This window comes from Heterodontus francisci, chromosome 7 (assembly GCF_036365525.1).
Source record: "Heterodontus francisci isolate sHetFra1 chromosome 7, sHetFra1.hap1, whole genome shotgun sequence".
NCBI lineage: Eukaryota > Metazoa > Chordata > Chondrichthyes > Heterodontiformes > Heterodontidae > Heterodontus > Heterodontus francisci.
The window spans coordinates 93,199,104-93,221,329 of NC_090377.1; positions in this window are offsets into that span (position 1 = coordinate 93,199,104).

Consider the following 22,226-nt stretch of genomic DNA (forward strand, 5'->3'; position numbering starts at 1 on the left):
GGACTTCAATTGGCCTCTGTGGGGGAAAGACCATCGCAAATTTGCTTGACGACAGGATGGCGGCCACCCCCCCCCAACACCACCCCCACCCCCGCTGCGCTTGTATATAGGCACCCACCCCCCCCCGCCTCTGACCGCGTCTGAGGGAGATAAATATGCACCTGTCATCCCTCAATGGACTTGAAGCGGTGGACTGAGGCACAACCATTCAGCTCCTCAGCCTTTCCACTTAGTGCTGTGCACCTGGGTGCTAGGCGATGGAGTGCCTAGTAAAGGAGGTGACAGCGGGGCTGATTCAAGGTAATGCTTTATTCAAATGTTTCTGAAAGGGCTCAAAGGGCACAGGAAATGGTTATGTATTAGGGGATCCCAAGCCTCCTTTGTGCGTATCTCATTTTGCTTTGACTTTGTTCAAGAGGTTCCTCATCTTACATCATCTGGTCAGCTAGCTCCTCTACATTCTTATAATTGGAGGAGGCATCACGATCAGCGATGTGGTCATTGTTCAACACCTCCCTCCTCTGCAGGGCTAGATAGTGCAGAGCACAGCAGACCACTACATACATGCGACCCTCATACTGAAGGTCTCCACCAGATCGGTCTAGGCATCTAACTCACATCTTCAAAAGGCCAATGGCCTGCCTGCTCGATGGTCGTTCTAGTTGACCTGTGACAGGTGTTGTATCTCTCCTCTGCATCTGTGCATGGGTCCCTCACAGGCATGAGTAGCCATTTTCTTAATAGGTAGCCTTTTTCTCTTAAGTATCCATCCCTAAAGGTGGCGGAGGGCTGGAAAAGCTATGGGACCTGGGACTGCCGGAGTATGTATGTGTCGTGGCTGCGTCCTGGGAACCGTGCGCACACCTGAAGGATCCGCTTTCAGTGGACGCAGAGCAGTCGTACATCGAACATTTGGAAGCTCTTCCTGTTGATGAAGGCCACTGGCTGGTTTGGGGGATTCCAGTGGTAGCCCCAAAGCCGCTGTCCCTCTCTGCCTGACTCTCCGGATCGGTGCAGTATCGCCAGCCCTCTTGAAAAGGGCATTAGTCACCTGCTTGATGCACTGATGGGCTGCAGACTGGGAGATCCCACACATGTCTCCAGTGGATCCCTGGAAAGAGCTGAAGACATAGAAGTTGAGAGCTACGGTGATCTTCAGGGTCACTGGCATTGGGGATCCACCAAACCCCATGGGGCTCAGCTCGTCCTGCAGCATGGTTCAGAGATCAGTGCCAGCCTCCCAGAGAGCTGCAGTCTTCACTGACACTGCTGCTCGGACATTTGGAGGACGTTCAGCCTCAGGTAGCAGACTCTGTCCTGGGTATAGGCTCTTCTGCACGCACATGACTGTTGGCATGCCCCTCTGTGCCTTTCTGCACTGTGCCTGCCCTGAGGTTAGGCCTATTGATAACTGTGAGGTTGGTGATTGCCCCTGCCAGTACTTGGTTCTCCCTCCCTCTGAGCTGCCTCAACAGGGACCACAAGGCCTCGGTGAATGAGGCCCATGCAGGGGGCCACTCTCTGAATCTTAGGCCTTCCACCAGGCTAGTCCCTCACTCCCAAACCTGACTGTGAGTCCTATCCTTGCGGCAAATGCCACTGCCCCTCTGTAACCCTGGTCCCACAGCCCCACACTCCTGGCATCTTCTCTCCCCTTCTGCCGACAACTGCCAGTGTGCTTTGTGCACCATCCTTCCTGTCACCACACATTGGCTTTCCTGATGGCTTCGCTGGAGAGCCAGCACTTATCCTTCGCTTCCTTACTGTTTCTCACCTGACTGCTGCCTTGTTCCATCAAGTGGGTCTCTGAAGCTCCGTGGTCCCCGTGCACTGCAGATAAAATTGAAATTGCCCCATAAAATTTCAGTTAATTGGCCTTCTAATTCCCTCAATTCGTGTCCTGCCGCCTCGATGTTGGAAATTAGTCCTCCATGGTTCCCGCCGCTGGTAAAATCAGGAATGGCCATCACAAAATCGGCCTTCTGGCCACACACGGTCCACGGCCATTTTACAGCACTAGCTCCCTCGCTTCCGACCTTGCACTTAGTGGCCTGGTAAAATTCCAGCTAGAGGGCATGTAAGGCGGGGACCGTTTGTGAATAGGGATTTGGGGTTGTGTTTACCAGTATTGCACACGTATCATGTGTGATCACCAAAAGGGGGCTTTCTAGGCTGCCTCCTCCTTTCTTCTTCCTTGTCCACCACATGCTCCTATTCCTGTCTGCTCACCATATAGCTGATGGAAAAGGCTGTCCTCTCATTATGCAAGGTTGTGCAGCATGCAGCTAGCCAAGATTTGTCATGGCTAGCTGCATGCTGCACAACCTTGCATAATGAGAGGACAGCCTTTTCCGACATCTGCTCTGCTGAGTACTTAAGGACTCCTCCAGAGTGGTCCAGGCAGCGGAAGTGTCTTTTCAGCACATCAGTGATCTGCTCTATCATATTCCATGTGGCAACATGACTTTCATGGTAGGCAAGCTCTGCATGTGTGTGTGGGTTGCACATCAGAGTCATCAATCACATGATCAACGGATAGCCCTTGTCTCCCCATAGCCACCCTTTGCTTTGCTGTTGTGGCTCAAAAAAGAATAGAAGAACATAAGAAATAGGACCAGATGGCCTGTCGAGCCTGCTCCACCATTCAATATGATCACAGCCGATCTTGGGCTTCAACTACATTTTCCTGCCCGCTCGCAATATCCCTTGATTCCCTAAGAGAAAAAACATCTGTCTATCCAAGCCTTAACTATATTCAATGTTGGAACATTCATAACCCTCTAGAGTAGAGAATTCCAAAGATTCACAACTTTTGAGTGAAGAAATTTCTCCTCATCTCAGTTCTAAATGATCGTTCCCTTTATCCTGAGGCTGTGCCTGAGTTTTAGATTCCCCAGCCAGCTGGGGAAATGCAGCTGGCACAGAGGACTGCTGCTGACTAGGGTAGCCATTTATCCAGTTTTTAGCCAGTCTGTCCACTGCCTGGTACTCAATGCCTTTATATTAGAGTTAGGATGGAAGAATCATTTAAAAAGGCATGCACCTAAAGTAATTTCACAAAATAGAGGAGTCTAAATCACAATGACTCATCAGAAATACACTTCAATTCAGTTTGCTGTTCTCATCAATGTTTTTCACTTGAAATTAATCCATTATACTCACAAACGTGGATCTGGTGCATTTTTTAGTTGCGGGCTTGTGGATGGGAGGCCCATGATGACTTCATCTCTGTGCATGGTGACGTCTTCCTTCCACCCTGCAGCTCTGCTGGTCTGCCGGCTCTGGTGCCCTGTAGTCTTGGCCTCCAGCAGTGGCCATCCTATCGCAGACTGAAGGCATCAGGACTGCTGCCAGGATACCAGGCATTGACTTCATGATTGTCTGCTTATGATCACACGTCAACTAAGCATTGAGGGACTAGAATGTCTTTCGATTCTGGTACAGGGCAGAGTTGACATGTGGCACCTGCAAAGCAATGTGCTCTGGCAAGAAAGAATGAAATGTAGTTAACTCCCATTGAGTAGAGAGCCTCAGTGGCCTCTCTTATGCAACAGTGGATGTCAAACTGTGAGATGTTGCAAATATCTCCAGCTCCAACCTGATGCATAAAAGTTCATCGTTACCGTCACCAATACAGCCACTGACAATGCAATCCTTGTCCAGTTCTGAGGTTGCAGTTGTGGCAGCAGGTGATAGATTTCAGTGAGGATGACCTTCCTGAAACTTAGATATCTCACATGATGTTCCTCGCTGAGTTTTGGATAAGAGAGCACCATGGATGGATATGGTCTCCTGCTGAGAGCCCACCTTGGCCCTCCTCATCCTCCCTCTTCCAACATCTTGCCCTGCTCTGCATGGCCTCTACTCCTCCTCCAATTCATGCTGTAATCCTAGGGAATGCCCACCAATTTATCTAACAACCCACAAGTCTTTGGCTGTGGGAGGAAACCAGAGCACCCGGCGGAATCCCACGCGGTCACAGGGAGAATTTGCAAACTCCGCACAGGCAGAACCCAGAACTGAACCCGGTTGCTGGAGCTGTGATGCTAACCACTGCGCCACTGTGCCGCCCAAATAATTGAATTAAAATTCCCCCTGCTGGAGTGGTGAGATTTGAACTTTTGTCTCCAGAACGTTAGTCCAGACCTCTGAATTACTACTCCAGTAACATTACCACAATGCTACAGTCCCCATGACTGACCTGAAACGTTAAATCTTCTTCTTTCTCCACAGATGCTGCCAGACCTGCTGAGTATTTCCAGCGTTTCTTGTTTTTATTTCAGATTTCCAGCATCTGCAGTATTTTGCTTTTATTAAAAATTCTTTAATAACAGCTTCTATCATTTTCCTTAAGACAGATGCTAAGCTAACTGACCTGTAGTTTCCTGCTTTCTGTCTCCCTCCCTTTTTGAATAAAGGAGTTACATTTGCTATTTTCCAATCTAACGGAACCTTCCCTGAATCTAGGGAATTTTGTAATATTAAAACCAACGCATCAACTATCTCACCAGTCACTTCTTTTCAGACCCTAGGATGAAATCCATCAGGATCTGGGACTTGTCAGCCTGCAACTTAAACAATTTGCTCAGTACTAGGTCCCTGGTGATTGTAATTTTCTTGAGTTCCTCCCTCCCTTCCATTTCCTGATTTACAGATATTTCTGGGATGTTACATGTATCCTCTAATTCGTTTTTTAGTTAACCACAGATGGTGGGTCCTCCCCTTGGAATTTTTCTTTCTCGTCAGACTGTATCTATTTTGTGTATTCTGAAATACCTCCTTAAATGTCTGCCACTGCATCTCTATTGACCTATCCCTTAACCTAATTTGCCAGTTCACTTCAGCCAGCTCTGCTTTCATGTCCTCATAATTGCCATATTTTCTATTGGCCAAGCTCATGAAAGTGATGCATTTTGTTACGACCAGGTGAGAAAAGTATCTAGGGGTTTCCTTTCAGCCTTCAGCTGATCTTACTGTAGCAGGATTTAATTTTAAACACACTGTGTTTTGAGCTCCACCTTGGTGAATCCTTGTTCACTGCTTTCCAATTATGAGGCAAAGAAATGAGCACAAACAGGCTTGCTTAGGTTTAAAGAAGAAAAGTGAAATTCATTAAAACGTAAACTTAAACTCTAATTTGGTTGACGCCTATAAATACACAACGCACCATGCTAGCATGCATATGCGATACACACATGCAAATAGAGACAGAAAAGCGCAGAAGAGAAATAAAGTGGGGAGGTTTGAGGCAATATTTGGAGAGTTTCTTGTTACTGTGCTTCAAGCTCACTGTAGAGTTCTTGCTTGTAGGTAATTCTTGATTTTCGTTAGGGCCCAGTATTCTTCTTAAACCTTGTTCACTATAGGAGACTTTTCTCTCTTGGGGTTCCTGTGTCTTCAATGGATTCCAAACCTGGTAAGAATGAGATGAGAGCAGACGGAGAGGCTGCGGCTAGCCAGCCATGAGAAGTCTTTTCAGTCCAGGAGCAAACAGCTTTCTGCCAGTTCAAAACTCTGTGGCAAGTTCGAATTCTGCAACTAGTTAGTCATGTGACTAAACTGATCTGACCACTTCCATTCTGTGTTTGGGACATCTTAGCAGCCAACCTGGAATGCTAGCTCCTCCACCTTCAATGTCTAGTAATCAAAAGTCCATTGTGGATTGAATGTCTCAGGGAATTGTCCCTTTCGTATATTGTCCCTCTTAAGCACTGTCTGATAATATGCAGATGTCTTTCCTGTCAAGGGTCTTTTTTTTAAAGCAAGTTCTTTCTTTACTCTAGTAACAGTTTAACAATCAATGTTCATGTGGCAAAATTAATGTGCCTCATTCTTGGCAGGTGGGGGCCTGCATGACAACTTGGATGGGCAGTTTGCTATACAATTTTCCAGAGAATAGCCTAGTTTAATGCATTGTTTTTTATAGGGATATATCATTGATATCACTAATAAAGTTATAGACAAAGGTTAATTTAGTTAACCTAATGTTACACCAATGATTTTTGTTAAATGATAATTTATGTTGGTCCACTGACTGGAGGTCTGAATTTATATATATTTTTAAAGACATTTTTAAAAGACAAGCTGCCAGCAAAGTCATCCTTTCAGCTTAAGATGATCACCTAGTTTGCTACACTGTATCCCACATTGCAAAGAACTGTGAGGAGGGAGACAAAATGTCTGCTCAGTCCCCAGCAAGAACCAAGACCCAGGAAGTTTGAAGGAACTACCTGTTCTCTCAGCAAGTTGAGAAATACTGCTAACTGCTATATTTGAAAGACCGAGTGACTGTCATGTGACCAGCCCATCCCTATCTGTGGTTTTTAAGCTGGTGTTTTCTCTGCAGCCAAGGAGAAGCAACAGGACTCTGACATAAGCAGAGCCGAAGTGGGGGTCCCTTTCTCTCTTTCCATTCCAGCTTGAAAGCTTTCAAATCCTGCTTGTTGACTGACCACCTTTGCATACTCTGGCTACAATCAGAAACCTCATTGGAGGAAATCATCTACATCGCTATCTCCAAGAGGCTCACCAAACTAGTTATCTACCTCTTCAAGCTAAAAGCCTCAGAACCACTGAAGTCAGCTAGAAGCCAGTGAAATCACCAAACTCCACAGACTGTATACCTTTTTTATGGACTCTAACTCAACCAATCTACCTTTCCCCACTCTGTAACCTATTTGTGTATGTAAACCTCTTGTGTGTGCATGAGAGTGAAAGTTGTTTATTATTTTATTAGTTCGGTTTAGGTACAATAAAGTTAACCTTTCTCTTTGTTAATGCAAGGAAACCGGTCCAATTGATTCTTGTTATGATCATAGCAAGTAAGTAATCAAACACCTACTGAATTGGCTTGTATATCCACTTTAAGAAAGAATTAAACCTGTTGTGTTCAAATAAGGAGGGAAAAGAGGGAAGCCCTTCGACCCTTCCTCACTTGACACATTAGTAAAAGCAACTGTGTGGGGTAATACATATAACTTGGTATTCAAAAGGCAGCATTAGTTCAGATGACCAGAAAACAAAAGCATTACTGCAAACATGAGTTTCAAAATCCATTTCCTTTCTTGTTGTCATTAATGCTTATGAAACCCTGAAGCACAGTCCAAACACAAATGGTACCAATTATAAAAAAACAGGAAAGATTGGATAACAAACTGAAGGGAAAAGGATGTGAGACACCCACGGGGCCAGCACTGGATAAAAGGAATAGGTTATAGTCTATAAAATGGAACCTGTCACTGAACATTCCATTAGCAAGATGGACCTAAACTGCTCCACAAAAAATATAAAAGTGAACTAGTACTCTCACAGCATCAATATTGTTGTTATAGCTACAGAATATAGTTTAGCTTCTTGCATTAACAGAAAATAGGAGGAACAAATCAACTGCAAGGGAGGATCTAACGATCCTCTCTACCAATCTGTTTTTAAGAAGGCACAGAAATAATCCCTTATGATTTATCTAAGTGCAGAGCATCTCACTTTCTAAAGGTTAATGCTAACCTCACATACATTCCTCTTCTACCTGTTATCTATTTTACTTATTAATATTATATTTAAATTCACATTCAGAAATTGAATTATGCATGCAATTTTTGGCACACATTTGCATAAAGGCAGGTTGTTTATTTATCTTCCCGATTCTAATTATAACATCCCCAGGGAATCATGAACACCTGTAATTATACCTAAAAATGGAAATCAATGTTGTTGCATTAATTAAATAGTATTATCTATGATAAGCATTTAAGATGTGAGCTAAGGCTGTAAATTTCCAGTTTACCACTTTGATCTTATTAGTTCAAATTTAATATATTTGGAACGTTAGTCATTTTAACCAAAGAAAACAGAAAATGTATCTGATTACTGATGGCCAGGATTACACCCCCATAATACATTTTAAGTTACATATATAATATTACAAAAAATATTTTGCCTATACTTTGTCTTAATTCCCAGCAGCAGTTTTTTTTAAAGGAAAAGCCATATTCTGAATTTATCTTACAAATTTAATTGTCACCTCTCAAAAACTGTGAATATCTGTGGTTGTACTTGCATTAGAAATCAATGTCCTTGCATTAATTAGAATGTATTGGGTATGAAAAGCATTTAAAATGTTAAGTAACAGTGCAAGGAAAATCAAAGTTGACAGATTCCAGCTAAGAGGCCTTGATATGTCACCAATACCTCTGTATGAAAGTTATGACAATAAAGCACAGTGACGAGCATAACCGCCTGGAAGCCAAAAAGAAAAATGAAAGAAAACACGAGTCATTTCACATTTATAATGTATAATTGACAAGGTTATTTCAGGTCATGCTTCTCAGGGAAAATAACACAGTGTCTGCTCAATATTCTAAGATGCCTCCTGTGCAAAGTGTTCAAAACACAATATCTTGTTGGAGAACATCCAGTACTCCATTAAATCCAGTGTGTGCCTTACCTGAAACTAGATTACAAAGTGCAACAAGCCTTTTGAAATATACTCAATTACCCGCAAAATGACTGCTATTTTTCACCCACCCCTTTCAAAACAAATAGCAATGCAGCCCACACTGAGCAATCCTTGCACTCAGCACTCAGCGATCTAAGGTACAATACTTTTAACATGCAGGACAATCTTGTCCCTTCATCATGTCATAGAGAACAAAGAAAGCACCACTTTACTCTGTTCCAAAGCACTAATAGCCTGAAATGTAACAGTAAAAAACATCGACGGAGCAAGTGTGCATTTGTCAGTGCCTGGTTTCTGCATCAGAAACTATAACAATACAATAACAAACAATAGCTGCATAAAAAGCAGGCCTCAGTTGGAAGTAGTCAAATTTCTAATAAAAAAACTGTCAAGACATCACAGGTTTGTTTGAAGTGAATGGTTGTTGATACAGAAATGTTACACTACCCAGCAAAGCCTTTTTAAACAGTAATCGTGTTCACTTCTAATACTAACAGCTTAATTTGATACAGGATTATTAACTTGTCATTTTTACCAGTGGCTGGAGCCATGTTATTTGAGGAAGTTTACCTGTTTCACTAGTAGAAACTGGATGTGAAATTTTGCACCTTTATCCATGATTTCATGTTCCTTAAATATAGCAGTGGTCCTTTATATTTGAGATTTTACTAGATCTCAATACAACACCTGTTTAACATGATTAAACTGTCTTAACTTGCATATTTCTGTTTCTGGAACATATTATCAAAATGTACTGATAAAATGGGATTACTCCAGTTGTGGGTTTTATTGAATACTTTGAATATGAATGAACCTCTTCAGCCTTTAAAATAGATACACTTCAGCTGATGAGGAAAACCTGAAAATGTGTTATTTACTTCCATTTCAATACTGAAGCTATGCAGTAAATTTAGAGAAAAGAATCGGGCTACAGAAATCATTTGATTCACTGGCAGTGATATTGGTTTTTAGTTGTAATGCAAAACGAGTGATAGTCAATCGGCAGCTCAGTTTACGCTCTACCCCCAATTTTCTTTTCTACTGATGTCAGTAGATTGGGATCAGTTCTGATGAAAGGTCACAGACCTGAAACGTTAACTCTGCTTCTCTCTCCACAGATGCTGCCAGACCTGCTGAGTATTTCCAACAGTTTTTGTTTTTATTTCAGATTTCCAGCATCGGCAGTATTTTGCATTTATTTTAGTAGATTGGGAGGGTCAGGGGTGGGGGAGGGGGAAGAAGGGTATCAAACAGCCTGCCGATTCACTATTATCCTCTTTGCACTGTTGTCAAAAACCAATGTAAGCCCCACAGTGCTTGGAGGATAGGGTAAAGATGGAATCCAAATCTTGTGAAATTGTTTTTTGTGGGGCACTAATTGTAGGTTAAGGTTATCTGTGTATTTTAACGTTTATGTATACGGATATGGTAAACTCTGGTCGATAAGGCACCCCTACTATATTTAGACATAGAGGCCCCAAACATGTCCTAACCACTCTCAGCTGAATATGCGTTTAGAAGCTAGTACATGTTATACATTCCCTTAGTGCCTGTCTTGCAGGTGCCTTTGCCCGGCCTAGTGCTTCTACACAGTGCTACCCTAGTTGCAGCAAGGCTAGTGGAAAGCTGCTGACCTTCACTGGGCGAGACTGTAGATGGCCTTACAAGATGCCCTCAAGCAGTCCTGGGCCTTGATGGCCCGACTTCGAACTGCACCACCTTGGCCTGGGCAGCAACAGGCTGAGCTGGCTGGCAGGCAATAACAATAGCAAGGGTGATGGTGGGAGCACGAATGCTGTCATCCTGAAAAAGGACAACATGTTCGTGCCCCACACAGTCACTACCACTCCCATAGAGCAGCACTTCAGCAATTCTCGTAATCTGCTAGTGCACAGATTGGTGAACTGCTGTGAGAGCCTGCTTGCCTCTTTAAGCACTGAGATCCACAGCCAGGATAGCAGCAATCGGAGCCAGCATGGCAGCAAGCAAGGATGTCTGGACCTCCGTCTGAGATCCCCCTAAAGCACTAAGATGTTGTTTGGCTTTTGCTTGTGCTGCAGTAGAAGCTCACCAGATGCTGCAATACAGCTGGGTCCACAAGTGCTGTCATGGAGTTCGCCACCACTTCCATACTGGAAAGGATGGGTTCCAAGTGCCATGTTGGAGCCTGACTCCTGCATGCTCCTTGACAGCAACAGGAGGCTGTATGGTGAGCCTGCCAATGCACCAAAATTCTCGGTATGCATGCTTATCAGTGTTCTCCCATAGGGCGCCCTACTGAAGTGCTCATCTGAGTCCCTGCAATCAGCTTCCAATGAGCTGGAATATGAGCTATCCTTTTCCTCTCTATGGCTGCAGCCCACTCTTGCCTGGTGACTCACCAGGTGCAGATCCCAACTCTATGCTACCCTCTAAGATACGTGCAGTGCCAGTATCTGAGCTGGTGGCTGCGAGCGTCAGGTCAAGTGATGGTGCTTCATCAGAGGTCTGTAGCAGCTCTCGTGCTTCATGATGAGCCTGCTGTGGCAGAGCAGGCAGTAGCTCTTGGGTACCTGAAAGCAGAAAATCAGAATTGGATGTTTGGGGTGAGGGAAGGGAGGAAGAGGTGGAAAGCAAATGGTCCATGGTCACACCATCTGCAGCTTGCACTTCATGCCAAATAACAGGATGAGTGTGAGGTGGCAGTTAAGAGGGGCATAAGGCAGGAACATACTGTCATCTTGAATATTTTTGGTGATGTGGGTTGCAACGGGCTCTGTTGCATCCAGCCCCATGATGCGGAGAACCATCTCCTCCATCGGGCTCAGAGGATGAAGGCGTGCCTGGCGCCTGCCCGTTCTGCTATACTCCCTTTAATTTCATGCCACCCTGTCCTGCAAGAAGCAGGTTGGAATGTCAATGAGTGTTGGCGTGTCTGCCATACTTGAATAGCAGGAGGTATTTGGAGACAGTGAGAGGTAAATGTTGAAGGTGTGTGAGGGTGAGGTGGAATATTTGAATACGAAATCAAAATACTGTAGATGCTTGAAATCTGAAACAAAAAACTGAAAATGGTGGAAATATTCAGCAGTTCAGGCAGCATCTGTGGAGAGAAAAACAATGTTTAACATTTCAGGTCCGTGACCTTTCATCAGAACGAGCAAAGGTTAGAAATTTTCAGCATTTCCTGTTTTTGTTAAAATATTTGAACATTAGATGTGAGTCCTGAGTGCTAGGGACTTGCTGCTGTATGTATGTTGGGGATGCAGTGCATTGAGCAGTTTGAGATGTTGGTGGTTTGTGGGGTAGGAGATAAAGGCCTGCACGGGACTGGAAAAAAACCCCGTCCCGAACCCGACAGAACCACATCGGACCCGAGCCCAAACTGAGTCCTTCCATTTCTTCCCGCGCCCGACCCGACCCGTGCCCGACCCGACCCTGACCACTGGAATGTTCGCTTTCTTCAGTTGACAGCATTAATTTTACATCCATAGTGCACTGTACTTACCACTTTTGGATGGGTGGAATGGGCAGAAGCTGCAGCATGAGTGCAATGATGTCATAGAGATGTTCACTTGCTCACTGCGCAGACTCAGAGTCTGTGGAGTCCGGATGCACGTTTCCCTCCTTGATGTGCCGGACTCCCAGCTCAGGCAGGCTTTTCAAATTTTGTGCGCCCGACCTGAACCTGGACCCGGCCCAACCCGACCCAAGCCCAAAGGCCAGACCCGGAAGAGCGACCCGACCTGACCCGAACCTGAACCCAACACATGTCGTCGGGTCCCATTGGGTTCTGGTCGGGTAGCTGGCCTTTAGTAGGAGATGTCATGTGAAATTGCAGTCACTGATCTTGACCACCTGCATGAGGCCATTAAACTCCTTGCGGCACTGCTAGCAGGTCTTCAGTATCAGACTCCTTGCATTAACCTCCCTGGTCACCTGCTCCCAGTCAATTTGGAGTGCGTTCCTTAAGGGCTTGCTGGCCCCAGTAGAAACATGACTTCTCTCCTCTTATCAACATCCATGAGTAAAGCCTTCAGCACTGCATCTGCAATTTGCATCTGCCCTGGTGTTGCATTTCCCTAGATTCCAATTTGTGGCAGTGACTATCAGCAGCAGCCTCCGTCAATTCAGTGCAGCTTTCCCTTAAGATAGACAGACTGTTTATCAGAACTGCAGGCTATCTGCAACATGTACCACCCTTACATGCTGTTAGGCCACCTGTCGAGTGTGTAACAATCCAGCAGCAGGGGTCACCCTGAGCTGCATGCTGAAATCATAAAAACGAGGAGGCAGCATGAAGTTTGTATGTTGCCTGTCTCAAGTGGAATGGATAAAGGCAGATCACGAATTGCAACCCCTGTACCCAATTTTTAGCACAAAATTGTCGCCCTGAAAGAGAGAGGCAGCTGAGATATCTGTTTGTTTTGACAGGCATTGTTGTCTTAGTCCAGATAACTAGAAGAACAGGTATAATTGGTGTGTCATGACAGGCAGATGCAGCAGTAGAAAATCCAGTTAAGGTGGTTCTGAATTCAGCATTCCAAAAGAACAATGTGATCAGTAACCAAATTATTTGAGTTGTCAACAGAGTATAAAAATATGAAAGTATTTAGTGAGGGGACAACAGCTGCATGAAAACAAAGAGAAGCAAGGGAGTGGTCACGGGAATGCATAGGGCTTTGTTCCGGCTTTGAATGTCAAGACAATGTACAGCTCAGATATTATGTAGCTGAAAATATTAAAGAAAGTAAAGGATGGGAATGATAGCTGCCGTCATAAAAGCCATAATTTTCCAATCAGATGTGAGCCTGATGTGGAGGTGGGAGCAGAAGGTTGTGGTGAGTACTGGACTCACTGTAATTTCTGGGTGGACCCCAGACATCAAAACTGCCTCTCATTGGGAGTTGCCTGATTGGCAGCAGGAAATAACATGCTGCAGGATTTAAAGGCCTGCAGCATCTTAAAGGAATATGCAGCACCATTACTGTTTGTGCTCAGGATATGATTGTCTGTGATCACAGGGCAACTTCTTGCTGGAGGGAAGACAGCCCTCAAATTCTCTGGAGCAGCAGAAATACTGCTTTTGGAGGGACAGTAAAGGATCGTGAGGGTCTTTGGCATGGAGCACTGCAGAGCTACTTAGATACAATGTCAGGAGATTGTCAGATAGTGAGTGGCAATTGTCCCCACTCTTCCCTAACTTGGCCAGGCAGTGGCTTAGGTTTATATGAACTTACCAGGCTAGACATGCAACCAATATCTTTCAAGAATGCACTGTGCTAATCATGTATGCCATTTCCAATAACTTCCCTATCACAATTTCAAAGTATTTTAAGATCATACCACCAATATCCATAAAGTGCACTTAATTCTTCACACCCTCAGCCTTCACTGGAAGTGTTTTTTAAGTTACAATCTTACATGCATTCACCCTGCTTAGGCCTCAATTGAAATATATAAGAGCAATCAAGGAATAATCACTGCATGCACTGAAACAACTGCATATTTTCCAGGAGTATTATGGCTGCAAGTGGGAAGGGAATGTGAAGAGCAGATTCCCTAGAAGTTTGACCGCTGGTTGGAAGCATCAATGTTTTCTGCGACTGAAAGATTCTGCAAGGATAGAATCTCACCAATGACCAGGGGAGAGAAATGACTCATTTTGATGCAGAAAATGCTAGAAGAGCAAGGCAAAAGAGGGGAACTACATTTGGACCAATGGGAATTCAAACTACTTGGATGTTGTGTTTCCTTCTGGAGTGGAATAGGCTGCACACTGGGTTGCAATTTTTATTAGATCCAGACACTCTTTGGTCTGTTTTTAATGAAGGCTGCTTACAACCATAGAGAAGAAACTCCACCTGTGGTGGCCTTGTCAGCCTGTGCTGTATGGCCTGCCATGAGAGGGCAGTGCTGTAATTTACAGGGGTGGATGCCACAAATGGTGTGAGCTAAGAAAACATTGATGGCTTTCTCCCAACTCAACATGGATAGATGTAGCTGAGGAAGTAAGTAGCAGGGGTGTGATGTCTCGAATCTGGATTCGATGTCCCAAGAGGTTCAATGAGTGGCATAACACTTTCAGGTGCCAAACCCCACTCTCTGAATTCCCCAGCATTATCCTGCACAACTTTCCTCAGACCAACCAGCCTTGCAGCTACACTTATTCCTCTCTCTCCAGGTACCTCACATCCCTATCTGAACAACCAAACTCTCACCCTCATCTTAGTGACATCTCACACTCTTGCCTCACAGCCATCCATCCCAAATGTTATCCTTCCTTCCTCTCCACACAATCTATTTCTCATACTCACAACTCTGCTTTCTCTCCTTGGCAGGGAAGAGAATGCACAACTCCAGGGAGAGATAGAGAACCGGGGCTAGCCCTGCAGTGATGGCCACTGGAAATGCATGCCCACTGGGTCCACTGTAAAAGAGGTCTTGTTCTAGGAAGCAGATGCCATCAGCGACCTGCCCTGAAAGCCTGAGCCTCCTGAGGCACTGGTGCTCAGACATTTCAAGAGAGATGATCCTCTGCCTGTAGACCCTGTGTTGTGGGTATTACCTTCTGCAAATTGGATCTCTGTGTCTGTCCCCTCTGTCTTGTGGAGCGGCATGTGGCTGAGGAGAAGGAAGCTGCTGTTGGTATTGTTGCTGCTCCTGGTGCTGTTGTTGTTGATGCTCCTCTTGTTCCTCATCAGCGGTCCAAGGTAAAGCTGGATAAGTTACTCCCATGCTGCAGTGATGGCTGACAGCAGGGAAGTTCAAATCTAGGTGAGTAAAGTCTAAGGTTGGTGAAATGATTTCCAAAAACTTGGAAGTTACCTATGAAGCAGTGAAATCACACTCTCAGAACAAGTGCTGTGAGCACAAGCCTTTCCCATAGGCAGGCCAGCAGCTATGCAGTTCCACTGTTCAAAGACCTTCCAGCTTGTTTGTTTCATTGAACAGTGAGTCCCCGCTGTGCTCTCACATTGTTGACTCTGCTGAGTTCCACTTAGCTCATGAAACCTGTGCGCTGGCTGTTAAAGCCAGAATGCTGGGTTAAATTCATAATTAATTGCCTATTTCATTATTGAAATTACTGACCTGGCAGCTCCATTGGAGTTTTCCGCTTACCTCCAAGCATACTCCAGTTAAACCTGGAAGTGGGTGGGATCATGTTGATTTTCCAACCCAGACCTACTTTTTGGGGCTTTAACTACAACACCACTTGCACCTGAACCCTGGACCACACCCCTCCCACCCCCGACTGTTAAAATTCTGCCCAATGCATCTGTGTACAGCTGTTTGTAAAATGTTAATAAATTCCTTATTGGCAGCCTGGAATAACACAGTAGCATAAAAGTTGAGTGAAATTGTGACGTTACCAGCCATAGGCAATGTGGCATTTTAGACTGTGGATCTGCTTGCAGCATTTGGATTTATTAATTGACGGTTCCCTAGTAAAGTAAGGCTTTCATAGGCACTGCCTCTCTGACGAAAACAGATAAGTGTTCTGCTCTTTATATATTCTGGTGGTTGGGTACCATATGGCTGTTATCCCTCCATTAGTCCTCCTCCTTCAGTTGATATGGTTGATGGGAAAACCCAAGTGGGCCAGAATACAAAGGGGTGGAGTTTTGATACAGTTGTACAAAGCTCTGGTTAGACCCCATCTGAAATACTGTATTCAGTAATGGGCACCGCACCTCAGGAACAATATATTGGCCTTGAAGACCATGCAGATTCAGCAGAATGATACCAGGACTAAAAGGGTTAAATTATGAGGACAGATTGCATAGACTAGGCTTGGATTCCCTTGAGTAAAAAAGATTAAGGAGTGATTTAATTGAGGTGCTTAAGATGATTAAAGGACCTGATAGGGTAAAGAGAGAAACTATTTCCTGTTGGAGGTGTCCAGAACAAGGCGTCAGAACCTTAAAATTAGAGCTAGGCTGTTCAGGGGTGATGTCAGGAAGCACTTTTCCCACACAAAAGGTAGTGGAAATCTGGAACATTCTCCTCAAAAGATATGAATGTTGGGTCATTTGAAAATTTCAAAACTGAAATGGATAGATTTTTTTTTAGGCAAGGGTGTTAAAGGTTACGGAACCAAGGCAGAGAGATGGAGTTAAGTTACAGATCAGCCATGATCTAATTGAATGGTGGGACAGGCTCAAGGGGCCGATGGCCTACTTGAGTCCCTATGGTCCATTTCATCCAACATGAAATGGTGTAGAGGGTAGGAAATTGTAGCCCTGCTGTCACAAAGACAGACATCAAAGCAATTGATAACAGTAGAACAAAGGCCCAAAAATATACTGAAGTGAGGTGTAAATGTAATTTACCAATGTAAATGAAAGGCTCATTAAATTCGGTTCCTCTTTTCCCCTAGTGCTTAAAAAACCTGGATGCTCCTGTTTCTTTAGAATATAGGTCAGTCGAAATGAATGACCTGCCAATGAAGTCATGGATGCACACAGTTTTAGGATGTGTTCCGAAGAATGTGTGGATTTCATTAGCAATATCAAAAAAAAAATTAGCCGATCACAATAAACCCATGACAGTGATCATCCAATGCTTCTCCAACAGTTAACAAGGTTTAAGGAGAATACTGGGCCCCAACGAAAAGTGATAGCTGTCTACAATCAAGGATTCTATGGCGAGCTGGAAACACAGAAACAGTAACAAGAAACCCCCTTTTAGAGACTGCCTCAAACCTCTCCATTTTATTTTTCTTCTGCTCTTTTCTGTCCCTATTTGTATGTGTGTATCGCATGTGCATGCTAGCGTGGGCGCGTCGTATATCCGTAGGCATTAACCATATTAGAGTTTAAGTTTAAGGTTTAATAAATTCCACTTTTATTCTATAAACCTACAGAAAACCTGGTGTGCTCATTTCTTTGCTTTATAATTGGAAAGCTGTGAACAAAGATTCACAAAGGGGAAGCTCAAAACACAGTGTGTTTAAAGTTACATTAAGACCAGGTGAAGACGGTAAAATACAACAAGAATATGGAGGTTGCATATTAGTTAGAAAATTGGGTCGAAGAGCAAAGGGATCTGGGTGTACAAATTCACAACTCACTAAAAGTTAGCAACACAGGTTAACAAGGCCATAAAAAAGCAAATCAAATACTAGGATTTATTGCTAGTGGGAGAGAATGAAAAGTAAAGAAATTATTCTAAACTTGTATCGGACCTTGTTTAGACCACAACTGGAGTACTGCAGACCATTCTGGTTGCAATATTATAAAAATGATATAGAGGCACTGGAGAGGGTACAAAACATATTTACAGGAATGATACCAGAAATTGGGGTATACCTATCAGAAGAGGATGAACTGGCTGGGTCTCTTTTCTCTTGAAAAGAGAAGGCTAAGGAGTGACCTAATAGAGGTCTTTAAATTATGAAAGGTTTTGTTAAGAGTAGACACAGAAAGAATGTTTCCACTTTTGGGGAAGAGTTAAAATAGAGGCCATCAGTATAAATTAGTTACCAAGAAATCAAATAGGGAATTCAGAAGAAACTTTTTTACCCAGACAGCGGTGAGAATGTGAAACTCACTACCACAGGGAGTGGTTGAGTTGCCTAGTATAGATGCATTTAAGGCGAGGTCAGATAAGCATATGAAGGAGAAAGGAATAGAGAGTTATGCTGATAGATAAGGAAAGATGGGAGGAGGCTCAAGTGGAGCATAACTGGACTGGTTGAGGTGAATGGTTTATTTCTGTGCTGTAATCTTATGTAAAACTCTCAACAACATGGCAAAGACCCAGTTGTGGCAGATCTTTCACATTTTCAAGAGTTCACTGATTGCCTTAGAACCTCTGAGTAAGGATGGGGGCTCCCTTGGCCAGGAGCTCCTGCTCCTCAGGCTAGATGGGGACCCAGTGTATCAATGGAGGCCAGCAGGACCACATGGAGGAATCACTTGTTTTTGGACAGTAGTCAAAAGACTGTAAAGCAGGTGGTAGATTTCCCCTGCAACCCCTCTACTTCTAGGAGCAAGCCCCTACCCAGAGAGATAGGGTAGTACCTGTTCACCATTTATGCTGTCTTTGCTCCCAGATACTCCTCTTCACCTCCTTTTGTTGCATTGTGATATACCAATTAATGGTCTCTGCATTGCACCCATGCCTTCTTACAAAAAAACCCTTCTCCTGGCTATTCATTTAAGCCACTGATGAGATGAAAATGGTACTTCAAAATTTTCCTTTTCTTAAATTGAAAATGAAGTGGCTCTCATCCCGTTAGTGATGACAGAGTTTGTGAGCCCATTGGGAGGGCCTGTAACTTGTACAGGGATGGCAAATGACTTTGCCATTTCAGGTGCATCTCAAATACCTGCCTGCTCCATGCTGTATTTTCCCGTCCCTGACTACCAGACCCTATGCAGCTCCCTGGTCCCACAGTCAGTCCTTGTGTAATGATGCCTGTCCTAAAAGTTTTTAAATTAAATATAAAATCCATCTCCTGCTGCTTCCCCAGACTGAGGCTGCTCTGTTGTGGCTTACTCTCAACTGTCTGAAGACTGGCATCCCTCATGTCCCTGGACTTTATTGACTTCCAGCCTTATGCCAGGACTTTGATGAGCTGGGGTAGCAGGAAGTCCCCAGTATAGGGAAACTCTGCCCCTGGCCTGCGATCACCCCCACCCCCACCCCCACCCCCACCCACTACTGGCTTAGTAAGGAGTAGATAAAGGCTCCACTCCTTATTGGATCAAGCAGGAAATCTAATTTCAGGTTGGGAATCCAATAGAGTTATGATGGGAGTCCATGAGAACATTTGAGCGAATTCTGCCCCATTAACATCAGGCCTGTCCTCGAGTATTCATTTTATGATTTGACTGTGTAGTTCAGGGAAACTGTATGAGCTTCTCAGTAATGACCTTCAACATGTCCTTAATAAGTAAGAATTCTCCTCCGCTCTGCACTGATACTAATTAATTCATTTTTGGAGGGTTGTTATTTCTTAAACATGAATGAACAGTCTTAGCTCTTTGCTTCGACATGAAACTGATTTTACTTAGGTCTACAGTTTTGCTAAAATAATGAGAGTCAAGAATATGGAACTAGTACTAGCTAATCAGTCGTAGAGACCATACAAGAATAAGTTACATGAATATATATTTTAAATTGCATGAGATTAAAACCAAAATGGCTTAAGTAAAAGACAATTTTATCTTGCAAGTTCACTGGACTGCTTGTGAGAGTATTGTAGGTAACATCAATAATACTAGAATTTTTAAAAACCATTTGATACTAATCCAGTCAAGCAACTTGCAGTAAAAGGCTGTGGCTTGCAGAATTCAAGGGGAAATCTTAAATTGAATATAAATGAGTTAACTGAAGTATGGGATGAGTGTACATGGGAATGTTCTCATGCTGGAAAGTAGAGGCTGGTAGAATTCATCAGGGACTTGTCCCCCTCTTGCAACTTTCACAAACATCATCAACAACCCAGATTAAAGTGATAATGAGCAGATTTCTACAGTCACTGATGACATACATTTGAGAGAGACAGGGGTTACCTAAAGGGATTTGAGAGGTTTAGCAGATAGGCAGTGATTGGAAAATGGCATTTAATGTACATAAATGTAAGTTAATGCATATTGATTTGAAAATCGTTAGATGGTGGGTGTTACTTTGATGGAGTTAGAACAGAGAAAGAATTTAAGAATAAAATATTCATTGCGTGAGGTAACAACTTGCATGGCAAGCAAAATGGAGAAGTTCAGGTAGGTACGATTCACTCCTCAATAAGGTAATGGCTAAATCAGATCCAGTTTTAAATAGAATGTAGAAAGGGGAACAAAGGAGTCACTTTCGAGTGAGTTATGTCATCCAGTGCAGTATTTCAAGGATCTTTGGTCTTACATACTACACACACTTGTAGAGCAGAGAGATGACCTTCTACTATAATGTGAGTCAGACATTTGCCTGGATGCATAGTTCATAATGTGCTGAAAATACCTCAGCTCAAGGTGTGGGTTATTCATCTCGAACAGCTCTGAATCTGCCCTGTATTTTGAAGAGGGAAAAATGGTTGCAGCACAGACATACCTTAGAACAGATCTATCCAATGGAATTGGTTTTGTAGGTGCTGTTGGAGGAAATCCTATGCAGAGAGATAGTTTTTTTTTGGAGCTAAGATCGACCCTCCAGTCAAAAGCAGCATTAGAGCAGCCTGACTGAAGGTGGGTGAAAGAAGGTAAAGAAATATCTCACTTTTGCACCATGCAGAGGAGGATGGGAGAAAGAAATTTATTAATCTTAGGAAGATTGCCATGGTGCGTTTTGCTCACATTTAGCTTCATTTTATAATGTTGGTTAACATGACCTTTAAATAGTACTTCAGTATAAGTCTGGGGCAGCATCGCACAGGGAAAATACACAACATTCTGGTAACTGTCATGCACTTTTTAAATGTACAAGCATGCCCATGTTTAACGGGGCCATACCATGGCAATTTGTGCACCCTGGTGGCAAGCATACTACCAATGCAAAAAGTCTGATTTTAACCCCTTCTGCTCAGTAGGAAATGACTAACATACCTTCTCTCAGGTTCCCTCTATTTAACATGTAGCCCATTTCTATCTGCTTACAAAAGAAGGCCAAGCATAACACATGGCAACACACGATTCAGGGGCAGGATCCACCTACGAAACATCCTTTGTTTCATTCTCAGAGAAAGTCAGGAGATTCTTAGCATGGGAGGCAATAGAGGGACATGAGTAGGGTAAGGTATAAGGCATCCTTTCTTTTAAGTCCTTTTTCTATTTATTCATTCACTGGCTCACAGACAAGCATACACTTCAAGACTGAGCAATATCACACTGGAAAGTCTTGCCATGTAAACCAATGTCAAGGGATATCTTCCTAACACCATTCTAAAATCTATCCTTTTGCACCTTTAAAAAAATTTATTCCTGGGATGTGGGCAATTCTGACAAGGTTGCATTAATTACCCATTCTTAGTTGCCCTTAGAAGGTGGCAGTGGCCCTTCTGGTCAAAATCTGAGAAACTAGAGGTGTTTATTCTGCGTGTCCTTTCATTTCCTTCCACAATCCTGATTTTCATGGCTTGCTTTTCAGCATCCACAACATCATGGTCCAGAAAACATAACTCCATCCTCTGTTTAAATACTTTGAACATGCCTGGGACATCAGACACTTTCCAATTCATCTTGGGGAATTTGGTTACCATGACCTTAGCTTTCTGTTACTTTTCCCCCCAAGTAACAAGTCTCAGTATCAGTGCTGCAGTTAACCACAATGTCTATGGAGCTGAGCCAGTTCCACACTCTGAGCTGTGTTGCTGCAGCGTGGGCTATGAGCTTGCAGGCGGGGGGCACTCTGGCAACAGGGTAAGCCATTGGTGCGGAAGTATTGCGAAAGCGGGAAGAAATCTGCCCACAAACATGATGCTACCCTGGTCTCTCCAGCTAAAATGGTGGCTAATTTTGCATTGCTGGGGTGGTGCAAACCTGAGGTGTGCTCAAGCAACTTTGAATCTCACTACTCATACCTTGCTGTCCCTATATGAGAGCTATGGTCCAGTTGCAGCACTTCTGGCAAAGCTTCCAATACAGCCATTGATTAATGCTGTCGATTCACCATCGCTGCCACCATATTGTATTATCTGGGGCTTTAGACTAATGGAAACACAGTTGAAAGGCTGGCATAGAGGTTGAACACAGAGCTTTATTGGGAGGCCTCTTCTGCTTACACGTGCTAGTGACTGAGCAATATGGCTGCAATATGTGATATTACATCACTTCCTGTGATGATGTATATATTT